This window comes from Pteropus alecto, unplaced genomic scaffold, assembly GCF_000325575.1.
Source record: "Pteropus alecto unplaced genomic scaffold, ASM32557v1 scaffold3, whole genome shotgun sequence".
Lineage (NCBI taxonomy): Eukaryota > Metazoa > Chordata > Mammalia > Chiroptera > Pteropodidae > Pteropus > Pteropus alecto.
The window spans coordinates 48,480,140-48,496,240 of NW_006442484.1; the positions used below are offsets into that span (position 1 = coordinate 48,480,140).

At 35.9% G+C, this 16,101-nt stretch overlaps 1 protein-coding gene across 10 annotated transcripts in view; it reads right to left on the bottom strand.

Annotated features, from left to right (window-relative positions):
* ZNF385B (zinc finger protein 385B) overlaps nt 1-16,101 on the bottom strand; it is a 265,070-nt gene that overhangs the window by 80,199 nt on the left and 168,770 nt on the right. The window contains exon 1 of one of the 10 annotated variants that reach the window (XM_006921247.2): nt 2,410-2,603. The exons of the other annotated variants lie outside the window; for them this stretch is intronic. The gene's annotated coding sequence lies outside the window, so the exon portion shown is untranslated. Of the gene's footprint in view, nt 1-2,409; nt 2,604-16,101 lie in introns of those variants that run through there. 10 annotated transcript variants of the gene reach the window in all.

The following is a 16,101-nucleotide window of genomic DNA, read 5'->3' on the forward strand; positions in this document are numbered from 1 at the left end:
CAGCATCAGATAAGGTCCTTCAGTGAATGTCCAAGGATTTCTGCACTGGAAGTGATTTATCATAAATGATTGCCCCTGTTCTTGTGTATCATGTTTATTCTTGTACCATTATACTGACTTTGCACCAGTTTTTCTTCTGTGGAATTTCTTTTTGGCCTCCCAAATGACTCCTTTTCACTCTTCCAAAGAACTCCAAAAGTCAAAGATATGATTTTTTAATAAGGAACCACATGGAAAAGTAGATAATTTAATCATAGTGCTCATCACTTTCTTTTTCAATGATTTGCTTTATAAGGCAACAAAGGAATGGAAATATTTTCTTTTAGAAGAAAATTTGTTTTGACTCTTGGTCTCTTCTGAACTTCAAACAGCCTTTTAAGCTCCCTTTGCTTTAAAGGACACAAATGAAAAGTAAACAATTCCTAAAAAAGGACCTGGTGCTCAATGTATTTAATTTGACAAAACATGTTTCCAGTGAAAAGAAAATGCAAAAAGAATCTAAAGTTCCCAAACTGTGCAATTTCTATTTCCAAACTACAATTGACTTGTGTCCATCTTTTTTTTCTTAACATCCACTTTCTCTGTGTCCTATACCTGTCTTCCTAGTCTCTCCCTCTCTCCTGTTTATCTTTTCTGCTTCTCTCATCTTTTTTGTCTCTCGTGTCTCCAGCATCTCTTTGTCTCTGTCTCTGCCTATCTCTTCATGTGTATGTGCCTATCTGTCCCTCTCGCCTTTTTGTCTCTGTCTCTCGTATCATAATACTGCCATTAAACTAGAAAGCACTCATAAGATTTGTCATTTGTCTTGTTTTGCAGCCATATTATATTAATTTTGTTTTCAGTATTTGCTTCTATAAATCAAAAGATTAATAGCAAGATTTTGTTAATATTAGGACAAATTTGTCACAGTGTCAAGATAAAACAATTAAATTAAGGCCATAGCTCCGGTTAAGTCTCACATAGTTGCAACAACTGAGGATTGTTTTCATATGTGCTAACACAAGAGTATCCGCCATAAGTATGACAAAGTGGAACAAGTTCAGAACTTAAATCCACCATAGAATTTAATGACATATTTCTCTAGAAATTCATCATCAGTGTCCTAGGTTATATAAATACTACAACTTTTCATGTGGAGCTTGAAAAGTTACTTTTCTTTATATAAGGTGCTTTTCCATATATTAAGTATACTTCTAAACTGTTATGTCCAACATATTTCTGACAAAGAAAATTATGCTCAAGGATAAATAATTCCATGGCAAAGCAAATATACAAAATGAAGCCAATGATGGGCCATGCTAGAAAAAAAATTTCTTCCAAAATCAGGTACTTCCTTAATTGTGACAACTACACTGAGCAACAGTGTCTGCTAAGAGGTCCTACATCATAGAGTCACTGGTACATTGGAAAAATTAATGCATTGGCTTTAGTCTATTCATTTTTTTGCTAGAGTGTACTGAACACTCTGTGTTTACACTTCTCATCCAGCAATGAGGTAGATAGAATAAAAGAAGTCAATCCTCTTTCAATATTTTCCAAACCACCTGAAATCCCATGGAGGACTACAAGATAAAAACACCTTCCCAGTGCCGAGTCTCTAAGTTCTTTCCTAACAGTAATACGTATTCAAATTTTTTTTTAAATGGCAAAATTGAAAGAAAAGGGATATTTTAGGTGCAGGAAACCTAAAGTGGTAATATTAAAGTAGAAGTGAGAATTTCACAAATATCTATCGTACACATACAAAATACATCTATCTATCCACATAACAAATAATACTCCCTGTTGAGGAGCTAAACTTACCTGGTTTCCAGAGAGATTTCTATGCCCAAGAGTCTAAATAAACATAAAGCCATTGAGCTTTGGCTTGAACTAGGTGGAAGATTAAAAACTCGAAATGTGCCTATCATAAAAATCATGTGACAAGAGTGCAAATCACCCATGTCACTCGATTTTATTATAAGCCTCCAGTCACTATTTTGTCAATCTAAATGTGAATTCTTGAACATGCACAATTATTAGTTTAAATATATTTCCTGAAGAGAAAAGAGAGAGAGGGTTCTAACATACTTAGATTAAACATGAATCTCATCTTTAGCTAAGTAGGTATTCCGAGACAAACTTCAAAAGAAAAATAACCATCATTCATAAAGATAAAGGAAATGTGGGAAATCAGTCATATCTTCATTACATTTAGCAAAATAACCCAGTATTACAATTTAAATAAAAACAAGTTAAGTTACACCAAGATGATATTGGGCAAGAGGCGTGAAATTAGCACATTCTGTTTGCTCTAATTCTGATATCTTTCACTTCTCCTGAAATTGATTTTAATTGTTTTATATTTTTGTCACATACTTCATGAAAAGTGCCCTGAGGTACAAATGCTGATCAGCCAGCAATGCTTACCTTCGTTTTTTAAGATTACAGTCCTCAGTCACTTCTGCATTCAAGCACTGTATGAGGTATTACACTGAGAGACAAATAATTCCATCATTTCAGCCTGGTGCTCCTGTGAAATGTGGTGCTAGGAAACAGCAGACAGGCAGTGCATCTGAACAAATCATAGGTCCTGTAATTGCCGCTTAGCTCTAATTACTATTGAGGATAGTGTTTGAAACTTGATTCCAGGGAGAGGGCAGACTACCTTCTGACGACACTGAACCAAATATATCCTAAAAGACGGACAAGTTACTTTCTTTCATGTAATTTTTCTATCTTCCCAGCTACTCAGAAACTACCACTCTGCCACAGTAAAACCGAAGTCAAATCATTTGAAAGCCATTTCTTGCCAGAAAAGCAATTTAATTCTCTCTAAACATTTATGCATAAAAATTTGGAATTTTGGTAGAATTTAAACTTAAGGAAATTGTTTTTTCTTCTAGATGGGCAAAAAGATCTTTAAAATTGTTTTTTACTTCAAAAAGAAATGCATTCTTAAAATATGAAATTTATTTATATTGTTATTCCAGAATAGTTTATTTGCATGCCATTAGGCATGAAGAACTTGTTTACTTTCTTGTGGATTTTTAGGTTTTAAATAAAAATTTACAGCGTATAATTTAAAAATACTAAAGCAATAATTTGATGCTGATAACATTAATGAGGATGTTTCTGCATTTCAACTAAAAAACTTAATTTCAGTTGTATGGGGAATTATGGTGAAAGTAACAGTTGTACAGGCTTGAAACTAAAATGATACATTATTTATTCAAATATCTAACCAATTTCACTCTCTATCTAGTGCCATCTGACTACGTGATCAGAATAAAGCTTCTGATATATCCATGTTACACAGCATGGGTATGACTGGTTGTTTTGCTTTGGCTAAGCTTATTGTCACTGACACTGATAATTTAGTTTAATGGTAATCTGTCTGAATGAAAAAAACTTGAAATGACTGTTGTTTGTAAATGTCAGGAAGGATTTTACACCTTTGGTTGTGCAACTTAGCACATTCACCAACGAACACTTGAGTGGCATACAGAACAAATTATACCCACCCAAATTCAACGATTTAGTATATCTGCTTATGTCAGATTTGCACAGTAACTATTAGAGACAGGTAAACCAAAGGGAATAATTAGATGCAGCAATCAAAATGGTAATTATAAAACCAGCTCTTAGAAATGGTGCACATCTCCAGGCCCAATGATCTCAGTTGTTATGAATAACAAAATAACATTCTAATTGGAACATAGTATGTTAGCTCTATACTTATTTTTCCCCAAATAACAATTGTGTACTTATTGCTCACGCAATATTTAGTTCTTCATGATTAAAATAAAATTATAGTCACTGCTGTTGTTTTTACTTTTTAAATTTATTTTTTTAAATCTACACCTATTTTAATAAAAATCGTTACCTCCTCCACCCAATCTATACCTATGATAGACCTCTCCTAAGAAAACTCTTTGGTCTGTAGGGATTATGTTGATGTTTTCTTTGAAGTATTTTTCTTTCATGGAGCTAGGCAAAACATTTCATTATTTTATGCCTGCCCCTAAATCATGCCTGATTCCTAGAGCATTTTTCTAGAACATTTCCAGGTCTGGCATACTAGCCCATCCTCAAACTCCCAAACCCTTTATTGGTACCTCTCATAGGTCCTTAGTTTAGTTCAGTAGTATACAAAGTATGGTCCCCAGATCAGTAGCATCAGCATCACCTGAGAACTTGTTAGCAAAGCAAATTCACAGGCTCCATCCCAGACCTGTAGAATCACAAACTCTGAGGGTAGGACCCAACAACCTATGTTTTAACCAGCCCTCTAAGTGATTTGAGAACCATGGTCCATGGTACATGTTTGTAGTAAGAGAAGGGGAATGCAGCAAGGAACATTTAAGCCTCTATGGGAGAAACTATGGGAAAGTAAAGACTTTGCAGAGAGATGGCATTTAAGTGGTCACCTAAAGAATGAAAAAAGTCTAGATAAATCTGAAAGAGGCACCAGGAATCCCTCACTTGTCTAACTCATCACCTGTGCCCTTGAGTTAATACAACCCCACCAATTCTAAGATCTTACTCCATCAGTCACCATCTTTCTTCAGTCATTCTATTTTTAAGGAAAACAAAGAAGACTTGCTTCATTCCTGTTAGTCAATTCATCTACCAACTACTCTCTTATCCTTTAACTTTCAATTCTCTCTCTTTTTTTTTTTTTTTCATTTTTGCTATCACCTCACTTCATTTCATAAATCTAGTGATCTGGCTTCTGTTTTCACAGCCTAACACAACTATAGTTTTGGAGCCCTTTATCAATCCGTCTTGACCTCTGATCCATTGGTAGAATATGATCCCACGTCTAAATGACCTCTTTTCCAAGCTCAACTTTTTTTATTTCCAACCACCTATTGTATCTCTCACCTGTATCCCAATGGCAGCCCCACTTCAACTTGTATAAAATTAAAATAGTCAACTCCCCCTAAACCCCAAGGGACATTCCTCCTCTGCTTGTCTTTTTTTTCATTGCCTGGCACCATAAGATTCTAAAACTGGAAGCTGTATTTAATGTCTCCCTTTTTCTTGACCCTGAATCAAGTCAGTTATCTTTATGACATCCTTCACCTCCTTCCCCTTTTCATACACAATACCATTACTTTCATTTAGGTCTTCATTAGCTGTTCAGTAGCATAATCCTTTCATCACTGTATTCTCCCTGTAGTCAAATAAATTTTTAAGACGAACAGCTCAAGTCAATAATTTTCCTATTCAAATATCTTCCATGATTCCCCTTGGTGACTTATGGCCTCTAAAATCCAACACACCTGTTCAAATCCCTACTCTGCTACTTATCAGCTAGACAACATTAAATTAATTGACTTGTTAAGCTCCAGTTTTCTCAGCTGTCAAGTAGAAATAAAACAGTTATCATATCTCATGAGGAGATCTGAAGAAACTAATGCATGCAAATTCTTACTAAAGTACATAGAACATTGAAGGATTTAGTAAATGATAGTATTATTATCACTACCACTAAAGCCATCTCCATAGAATACAATTCTAACACTTCATTTCAGTTCAGTACCCATCGCCATCCTCAAACTTAACTGAAAACCATTTTCTTATTCACACTTTGTAAGATATGCTAAACTGAATTCTTCCTCAAGGGCAAGAACCGAATTTTATTTTTCTTTCTGTCTCCGGCTTCATAGGGTAGTGTTTTACACCTAGCAGTCACTTCAGAACTATTCACTGTATGGAGTACTGGCTGGTTCTTGTACATACACACTTCCTTAGTTCTGTCACTTTGTTCACGCTCTCCTGATTCCCAGGATGCCCTTTCCTTTCTTTGCCCTTTCAAATTCTCTCCATTTCAAGTGGAATTTTAAATGTTATCTCTTCTAGGAAGACTTCCCACTTCCATCAGAAGAAAGCACCTTGCTCTCCTCTGAACCCATAATACATTAAATTTACTCTTCTCTTATGGTACTTAAGACATTCTATTGTATATGTGTCTTCTTTTCCAAGGAACTTTAAGCTCTTCTGGGTTAGAAACCAGACTTGATTTACTGCTGTTTGTTTAGTGTGTTGCCCAGAAAAAGCACTTAGTGAATGTGTTGAATAAATGAATGAGGTAAAGGGAACGATATCTACATTCTTATTATAAAAACTGCGTTGCTGCATACTGCCTGCTTAAAAGTTTTCCCATTGATAATCATGTTGGTCTTCAAAGAATAAATAGATTATGAGAATTAAAGAAACAAATTTAATAGGACCCCTTATAAATGGTATGTGTTCCTAACCTTAGGTTTAAAATTAGTATTCTAGAACTCAGAAGCATTTTCCATAGTAACAAAATCATAAATGGTTATTGGATTCCTGGGATAGTTCTCAAAAGCTTAATTAACCCACAGGACTTATGTATTAGCTAAAACCTTTCACCTCGATGCTGACATTATAAGGGTTCTTGAAAAGGGGTCGATATACTATGAGTGTTTATGAAGATGCTTAGTCTTCCTTGCAAAATATAAAACCATGAATTTTGTTTTCTTCTTTACATTTTAAGACATACTCAGAAGATCATAACCAGAGGCCAATTTTCCTACATATTCCAATGATTTCATTTCCAGGATGAATGTGATCCAGTTAAAGAATAAATTTATAATTGTCAATTACAAATTGTAAATTTAGAAAATGATAGCCCTCTATAAAACTGTCTAAATGTTTAAATTTTTAGAAATCAGAACTTGTTTGCTTTTTTGCTTACAACTCTAAATTTCAGCTCCTTTGTCTCCTTTTTGGATAATTTTAAATTGATTATGACCCCTGATACTCTAGCTTCAGTTCCTTTACCCATATCCCATGACAAATGCATAATGACCTGTTAATAAACTTTTAATTACATTCATTAAGGAAGTCTGTTATTTTAAAGTAACTCTTGAGTGAATAAATAATTATTTTTAATGGAAAAAGTATTGCCTAATTATCTGAATTGCCATTTATTTATTTAAAGTAAGCAGTATATAAACAAGTTATCTCTGAAAAAAACATATTTTCACTGTTACTTTTGCTTCCTCCAGCACTAAGCTTAACATTATAGTAAACTGAAAACTGGAATCCCCGTTCCTTAGGAAGGTAACAGTCTATTTGGAGAACAAAAATAATATATCTGAAACAATTAGAGAGTAAGACTAAGACATAAAATTTAGTGTGAATTGTGGGCACAGACAGATAAGCAGTACAGGAGAGAAGAAAAACGGGCAGGGATCTTTATTCCTTAATGTATCTTAAGTACCAAGAACTGTGCCGTGCACGTATTATGACCTCAAAAAACAACTGCTGCACCAAAAGGATAGACAAAAGAGGGTTAGAATGGCTGGAGATAGTTTTACTCTAAAGACAGGGCTTGACCAAGACCTTGAAATATGTGATTTCTTGGTTCCTCCTTTTGCTTACCACCTACATCCAGACTACTAGCAAGTCTTGTTGTCTCCACCTTTAACATATATTGCAAAGCCTTCTGTTTCTCTCCATATCACTGTCGCAGTCTAGTCCAAGCCATCAACATCTATCTGGACTACAGCTAATGGCTCTTAACAGATCTTTTGGGGACAACTTATGTGTTCCTACACTTGGTTCTCCATACAGCAGCCAAACAAAAAGTTTAAAAATACAAATCTTATCATGTTACTTCAGTGCATAATGGTTTCCCACTGCACTGTGAATGAAATCTTACCATAACCTACAGTTACCACATGATTTAGTCCCTGCTTACTTCCAAAGCCTGACCTTGTACCAACTCCCTTTATCCTCCCCACTCAACCTTCACCCCAGAACAAAGCTTCTGCTCTCTTTTCCAAACATGTCAAATTAATTCTTATCTAAAGGCTTTTGGCTTTGCTGTTCCCTCAACACGGAACACTCTTCCCCCAATTCGGTGTGTCTCAGCTCAGTTGAGAAACAATTGAAGTCATCGGCAAGGCCCTCCCTCTACTACATTGCTGTTTTGTTTACTCCATCCACCTATCTGTCTCTAAAATGATCTTGTTTTATTTGTTTGCTTGCTCATTGTCTCCTCTCACTAGAATATAATCTCTATTACCGCAACAACTATATTTTATGTGTTCTATTCCCTGCTTCTAGAACAGTGCCAGGCCTATGCTAGGCATTCAGTATGTGTTTTGAATGAATGAATGCATAACTATACTTTCTTAGCCTTTTCAAGTATGAAGCCACTTTTTAAACATTAAATGGTTTGAAGGACTCTTTGCATGTTACCAATGTTTTCTTTTCCTTAGTATTCACTGATTATGCACAATGTTGTCATGAAGTCAGTAACATTTAAAATAAAGGTATTTCATTACCATAGTAGGGCCGACATACATTTGGCAAGAGTATACTGGGTATGCGTGAAAAATAGTATTTATTCAGTCAACCACATACTTAGTGCACATTTCCATTTACAGGTATATGAGGATCCTCAGCCCACAGGCGTATGGGATCCACTGACTGATGTGCAGACTTGATATAAGAGAGCAAAAGCAATGGCAGCTGTCCTCATTACAGCTTTTTTAAGACATAAAAATAAACTCAGTGTAAAGCCTTATCCTAAACTAAGGATGAACTAACTTATTTTTTGAACCCTCCAACAGCAAAGTAGATTTTATTGGTCACCTTTACACATTTGTATAACAATGGCTAACATATAACATTTATTATGTGCCAACATTGTTCTAAGCATTTTATGCATATACTAATTTACTCAATTTTCAAATTAACACAGTAAGAGATAAAGTTACTACTATCTGCATTTTGTAGATAAGGGAACAAGATACACAAAGATTAAATATCTTGCTTAAGATTATAAAGCAGGTAAGTGGCAGAGCTGAGATTCAAACTCACACTGTCTGGCTTGAGAGTCCATACTTTAACCACTGTGTTACACTACTAGAGGATCTCTTGCACTATATATAGCATATAAGAAAAATTACATATCAGATGTCAGCTGCTTCTAAATGTGTATAATATGTATTCCATTCCCAAACATTTTTAAGTAGTTGTTTTTTCATTACTGCCAAATAAAGGTCTGAAATGCTAGCAGCAAGTGACTTCTTGAAGCAGTTCTATATCATGTGGGAAATCATGAGGAAAATCTAAATCAAATACCAAATCTCACTGTGCCTTTAATATCACTGTGAAAACAGCATGATTTTCTAGGACACACTGTGAAGTCTGAGGTGATAAGATAGCATATCTTAAAATGACTTGAAACCAAAAATGGATTTGTGAGTGTTATTCCCAACTCACCAAGAATGTCCTATTTTGGCAGGTTAGAACATGGGGATTCAGACCTCACCTTAATATATAAGGTCTTTAAGTGTGCCTACCTCAGAGATTTCTGCACAACACCGGGTCAGGCTGTTTATGAAGAAAGTCCAATATTAGCTTGTAGAACCAAGACAGAATGCCAATGAGGCTCAGGTTGTTTCGTCATTCATGTAAGTTCCTTCAATTATTCTAACACCATCTATTCCCTCCCTTTTAAAGAAATTAATTAGCTTTCTTGTAAAATATGAATGAAATCAAGGAGGAGTTGAATCTACTGAACAGCACATGTTGTGCAACATGACCCTTATGTAATAAATCTTTCAGAAAGCAGGTCTTCTTTTCTCCTGTCTTCACTTTTCTCATGTGAGACTTGGCAAACGGGACATTCTGAGTCTGACAGGCCACTTCTCTGCTCTTCAGCTGACAACTCTTTTACACAAACATCAGACAAAACCTTTACTGGGGCACGTAGAGGATCAAAACTTTTGAATCATGTCCAGTTAAGAGAATCCGTCCATCCCTGAGCTCTCCACCTGCCCCATGTCCCCAAAGCATCATAGCACTCTTGCAAGTCATCCCAGCTCCAATGAGATGACACAAAACACTGGATAGGGGAAGGATTAGCTGTCAACATGAAGCTGGAAAATATTTGCATGCAATTCTTTGAGACAAGGAGTCCGCGGATCCTAATTTAAGAATTCCTGGCATAAAGCCTAAAGAAAAAACAAAGCCCCCAAATAAATGCTCACTGGGGCAAATAGAACCAGATTGAATCAACTTTTAAAGGATTCTGTGATTCAAAGAGATTAAAAATCTCTGCCGATATTTCTAAAAAATTGTGGACAAACTGAATATCTTTTTGCAAATTGAATTTGATTTTTAATGTACTAGAAGAAGCCAGTAAATAAAGGACCTCTATAATGAATCTTTCTGTAAAGCAAATACCTGTTTCATAAACTATAGGTGTAATCCAGAGTTTTTCAGTTTTTACAAAAGATTCAGATTTTCAACATCAGATTTACTTAAACTAGAACATATAGTGATATTATATGAATAGTAACCAACTTTCATTAGCAATTTATAACGTAGCATGGAGGTCAAGTTCAGGTTTGATGTAAACTGAAAAATAAGAAATTCCAAAAAGTCCTTGCTCTTAAGTGGACAGAACCTAAGTTATCCTCTGCTCCAAAGACCTCATTTTGGGGTGAATAAATTAGGGTTCTGAGAGTTTACATGACTTGCCCAAGGTCACTGCAATCATTACAGACAATAAGAAATAACAGCTGTAAAAATGACAGTGATTATGATGATGATGACAGCACTATGATCTATTGAGCATTTACTTGAGCTAAGCCTTTTAAAGACTTTAACCTCATGTACTTTCACTACAACCCTAGAGAAAGATTTTATTACATCCACTCAGCAGATGAAACACCCTGCCCAGGGCTCCTCAGCCACTAAACGGACAATTCAGAACTCAAACTAACTCACAATTCAGAACCTTGTTTTAACTTGAAAGACTGTGCTCTAAGGCACTAGTTTAAACTGCTCCCCAGAATACAACGGAACACAGAATCACATGGTCTTGAAGTATAAATAATTAAGAGCTTAGGAAAGATGTATCTACAACCTTTAAGGTTTATTCAGATATTCGAATTGATTTTTTAAAAAACACAATATTAGACAGTCCTTGTTAATGCTACACCCTCACAGATACCCACTAAGAGTACATCAGGAATACAAGCTTTGAATAAATCCAGATCATCTCCTGCTTGTAGTACTATCCTTAGACGCAATCGTCTCTATCCAGGCCTCTCCCCAGTCTGCAGGCCAAGGGAATCAACCCACAGAGTCTATGTCCCCTCTGCCCCACTTCTGGGCCACATTCTAGGTACCTGGAATTCCATATGTCCATGTCCTAATAATAGCCTAGGAACCGCTTCCAGGGTCTGTACAGATCTCTTTTCCAGATCTCTTACTCTGAGGTAGACGACATCTTTGTGGGCCAGGGAGTGGCCTCTAGATGGCTGTTTTCAGGAAATGTAGCTGGAGCTTGGCAGTGGGGCACAGGTCCACGCTCCAGTAGTACAGGACTGGGCCGAGGTGGGAAGAAAAGGAGGTGGGACAGGAGCCACACTGTGATTCTATGTCCTGGCACATAACTTTGAGGGGTCTGGGAATTCCAAAATAATAGCTGGCCTTCTCAGGCTGTTATGACTATATATTTGTCATTGTAGGAGGATAAAATATACTTTATTTGCCAGTTTAGTGGTTTGATTTTTAACTTTAAAATAGTCAGATATATGTGTGCCTCAATCTGTATTTTTGTCCTAGGCCTCACAAATGGTAGGACGGGCCCACTTTTCTACTTCCCAGGGCTACTCTCTCTTGGTTTTCATGGTCCTTTGATCTCTTTGGCATGGCTCTATACCTGCTTTGGTTCCTGCTTTCCTCACTCTACTTTTAATGCTGAACTGGTTTGAAATCCATCTACCCAAACATCATCCGACATTTAATGACTAATTATAAGGGACACACTCTACTGGGTGCTATGGATATGACAAGAAACTCTCAGTTTCTGCCCTCAAGGAGATAAGTGTCTTATGAAGGGTCTACTTGAACATAAAGGTATTTAAAATACAAAGCGATAAGTGCGATGATAGGAGGAGTAATACCGAGTATGTTGAGGGAACATCGCTCTTTCATAGGTGTCCAGTAAGGCCTAATCTGAAAAAATAAGGCCTAAACTGAAAACCTGAAGAGTAGGATTTACTTAGGCAAAAGGGAATGACGTAGGAGAAGAGGAAGAGCTGGTTCCAGGTTTGTTTTAAGTAGAGGGAACTACACATAAGACAAGGCCTGAAGCCAAAGCAAACATGGTGCCCTGAACAGAAAAATTTCAGTATTGACTAAAGTATGTCTCTGGGGTGAGACATACTCCTGAAGAAGTAAATTTGGACCATACCGATGCAGGTCTTATAAATCATGTTAAGGTGTTCAGATGCGACCAAAAGGTAGTGAAAAGTCAAAGGAAGATTTTAAGTAAGGGCATGACATGATGAGACTTTCATGTTAGGAACATCAGTGGTTAGAGAATGTGGGTTATGTGTGTGTGCGTGAGAAGAACTGGTGGGGAGGGGGTGAGAAGGAGGGGCAGAGACTGATGGAGCTAAGGAGTCCAGAAGGAGACATCATAGTAATGCAGGTGAGAAACAATGTTGGCATGAACTGAGGGTTAGGTTGCAGTGAGAAAAGAAGACAAACGAAAGAGGTAAACGCAATAGGACATGGTAACTGATTGAATATGGGGCTGATGTCCAATGGACTAAAGCAAAGCTCCCAGTCTGAGTACATGGACGGATCAGTCACAGAAAAGGAGCACAGAGGGAGGAGTGAGCTTGAATGAATTTTCAGTTTCTGAGGTTTGACTTCGGCACCACTCCCAGTCAGGGCTTTGGTTTTCATCTTTCAATACCACATTCTGAGACTAAGGGTCCAGGGCTTAAGTGCTAGGCTGTGGGGGCCTCCTCTTCACACTGTGCCCTGCTTCTTTTCCATCAGGTGGAAGGGCGAACAAACAAAAGCCATGAAAAAGGGAATTCTTAAGTGATGCTCTATTTATAAACCCTCTATTAAAGATAATCATTTGTTTTTCGTTATTGGCTATCATAAAAGTTACCAAGATTATTCAATAAATGATGATGTGTCTGAATTTCTACAATTATATTTGATTTTCAGGTGTCTCAAATATGATGGCAAAGACTAAGATTTAGTCAATATACCAAGATTTTGCTCTCAAGTACTTGTTGTTAACCTAATAAATGTTGATCTTTTAAAGATGAAGTTACTTAGTGAATGGCTAATTCATATCACTCTCTAACATATCTTCTCAAACTTTACACGTGCATTTCATGGTACATTTATATCAGAAATTTATATCCTTATTAATATATCTGAGTTATAGTCTTTTCTCTATCTCCAATTATTTCACATAGGAATTTCATATGGGAAGGAAAACAGCACTTAATTTTGGATAAAAAGAATATAATTTTTATTTTTTTATTTTGCCAGACTAAACATAAACTGATATGCTAACAATCGATTGTGAAGTTAGCAGTTACCAGGAAAAAACAAACAAACAAACAAACAAAAAATCTTAAAGGACAGGTTAATTTCTTGAAAACAAACTTTTCAAAGTAAAGTGTATCATTTTGCTCAATATTGATAAATACTGTCTGCATTATTACTTAGCTATATTATATGCAGTATAGTCGGGTCTTTTTTTAAAAAATAATCCAAAATTTAGGTTAAAAGCCAAATTTAAGAAAATTACTTTTGAAAAAAAAACAGACGAGCAGCTTTCAAGGGCTCTGCCAATATTTTTAAGCAAGCTTAGAGGTCAAGTTGTTGACCTCTAAGTTGTTAGAAGTCAAGTTGTTGCATCAGCAATGCCAAGGTTACTCATATCTAATGACTATGTGGCTTTGGATACAATTCTTAGTTACTTTATAGCTCAGTTTCTTTGTGAATAAAAGAAATAGAATCAAAACAAACACAAAATGCCATAGAAAATAAGGTTTATAATGAGTTCGACATTCAATTGATAAAAAATATAGCACTGTTATTAGATTTACCTTATTTTATCTTTATATAGACCTGTATCTCTATAAACCAAAAATAATGATTTTTTTTTTAAATTACTCCTGTACTCTAATGCTCTTCAAGATTGGTAACAAAATCTTTCCCCAGGAGCAATAGGAAATAAAAAAATTAACAAAATGAGGGTAATTTAACAAAAGTATTACCTATACCTAGATTAAGAGGTTTAAATCCTACATATGAACTGCATTCTACAGTGGGGCACACATACCTAAACTACAACCTATTCAGGGAGAAACAGAACCATACCTTTTTGTGGATAAAATACAGACCATAACTGACAATAATCAGACAGGCAGCATTCTCCTCACTCAGAACATTGTACAATAAAATGATCTTTTCTGTTTATCCTTCTAAAAATTGTTAGGAGTTCTCTTAGTGCAAATAACAAAGTAGAAACTCCATGAAAGCAGAATCTAAACTATTTTTGTCTGATTCTGAGAGAGGTATTTATCTGTTTCATTTTGAACAAGGAGCAGAGTGGACTAAAAAATATCCCTGAGTAAACGATGGTAAAATCTGCCTGATAACCATGAAAATAATAACTACTGAAACACTTGCATTATAGTGAAATTAATTGTAGCTAGTTACAGGAAAAGACCATTAAAGGCCACAAAGCCTATAAACAAACTTAATGGAAGTGATGCTAAAAGAAGCTCATTTAAAGTCGTACTTGCACACAAAGGAAATGATATTCTTCACATGGCATAAATCATTAACATTTAGAAGTTATGGTTCAAAAGAGTTGGGTAATGATGGAGGACTATGAAAGAGGCAGGTCAAGGAGCCAGGTTAATGAGAGAGAAGTGGGTTTTGCCTCAGGTGTTCTTTGCTTCGCCTGCTCTCTTCCTCCTTGGACTTCTCTTTAGCCCTGCCCCCTGAGTTATATCTCTCCAGGTCCTTCTCTGTCCTCTTTGATCAAGTGACTCTGTCTCTTTGAGGACTTTTTTGTGTATGTGGATGTTGAGGTTTCAACAATAATTTTCTGCTGGTGGCCTTCTACACCCTCCCGCTGGATGATCCCTGTCTCTCAGGGCACTATCTATGCTAATGACTGCTACTCAGTGCCCTAGGCCTCTGCCACCAGCCTCAGCTCTGTATATCCAGATATCTGTTGGCATAGCTAACTGGATTCCCTCATATAACCACGTCTAACACCAAACTTCTTTGGGCTGAGAGATTTTACTCTTTCATGTGAGAGAATTAAGTTACTTATCCTGAAAACAATATCCTGAGATAATAAAAGATATATTCAGAAGAGGAATAAAACCAGTGGCAAAGAGTAAGGAAAAAAAATTATATTTCTTATAAATCTTCAACGAACAAGAATTAAATATTTTAACAATACTTGTAACCATTTGAGTACAAATTAAATTTAACATTATTTGAACTTTAAGTTCAAATGAAGGATGATCCTTAGATCTGTTGAATTTGTTTTGCCTCTCAATAAATGTTAAAACTAGACTGAGAAACAGAAGTAGAAATGCTGTCTATCTGGAATTCCCCTTGTCCTGCAAGCATTGCTTTTTTCCCATGCAAAGTGGAAGCTTTCAAAGGCCGCTTGTTTGGAAGGCTTCGTGTGGTAGCTGACTATGCCCTCCACTGCAGAGAGCTAGACCCCAGGGAAGAGCACCAGAAGGAAAAAAAAAAAGAAAAAGAATTAATATATTTCTCTCTCTACCAAAATTTCTGTGTGTAGAAATAGTAATTAGTTATACCAAAATGTTTTGGTATCATTAAAATAAAAAGAGCTTTTAAAAAGTGAGGTGCCCATGTATTTATGTTTTTGACCTATTGCTAATGTAATGTCCATGATATATTTTAAAAGTTTAAAGTGCTACAAGATTTTCATTGAAAATCTATGAGAATTTCTTCATGGGTTCATTTTTAAAGTAAAAATGGAAAGAAATTTAAATTCCAATACATTTGCAGAAAAAGTTGAATTTGATTTTTTTCCTAGACAACTCTTCTTGTATTCTTTGAGTTAAATGATGGCAACTCTACCATAATGCATGCCTCCTACCTTTCCTTTTCTTCTCATAGTCACACAACCATCAGGTTCTAGATGTTAAATCCTACAATATGTCTCAGATTCATTCCTGACACTGACCACTGTCCTAGTTCAGACCTTCATTTCTTCTCATCTTTACTGGTCTTCTTCACTCTACTTTT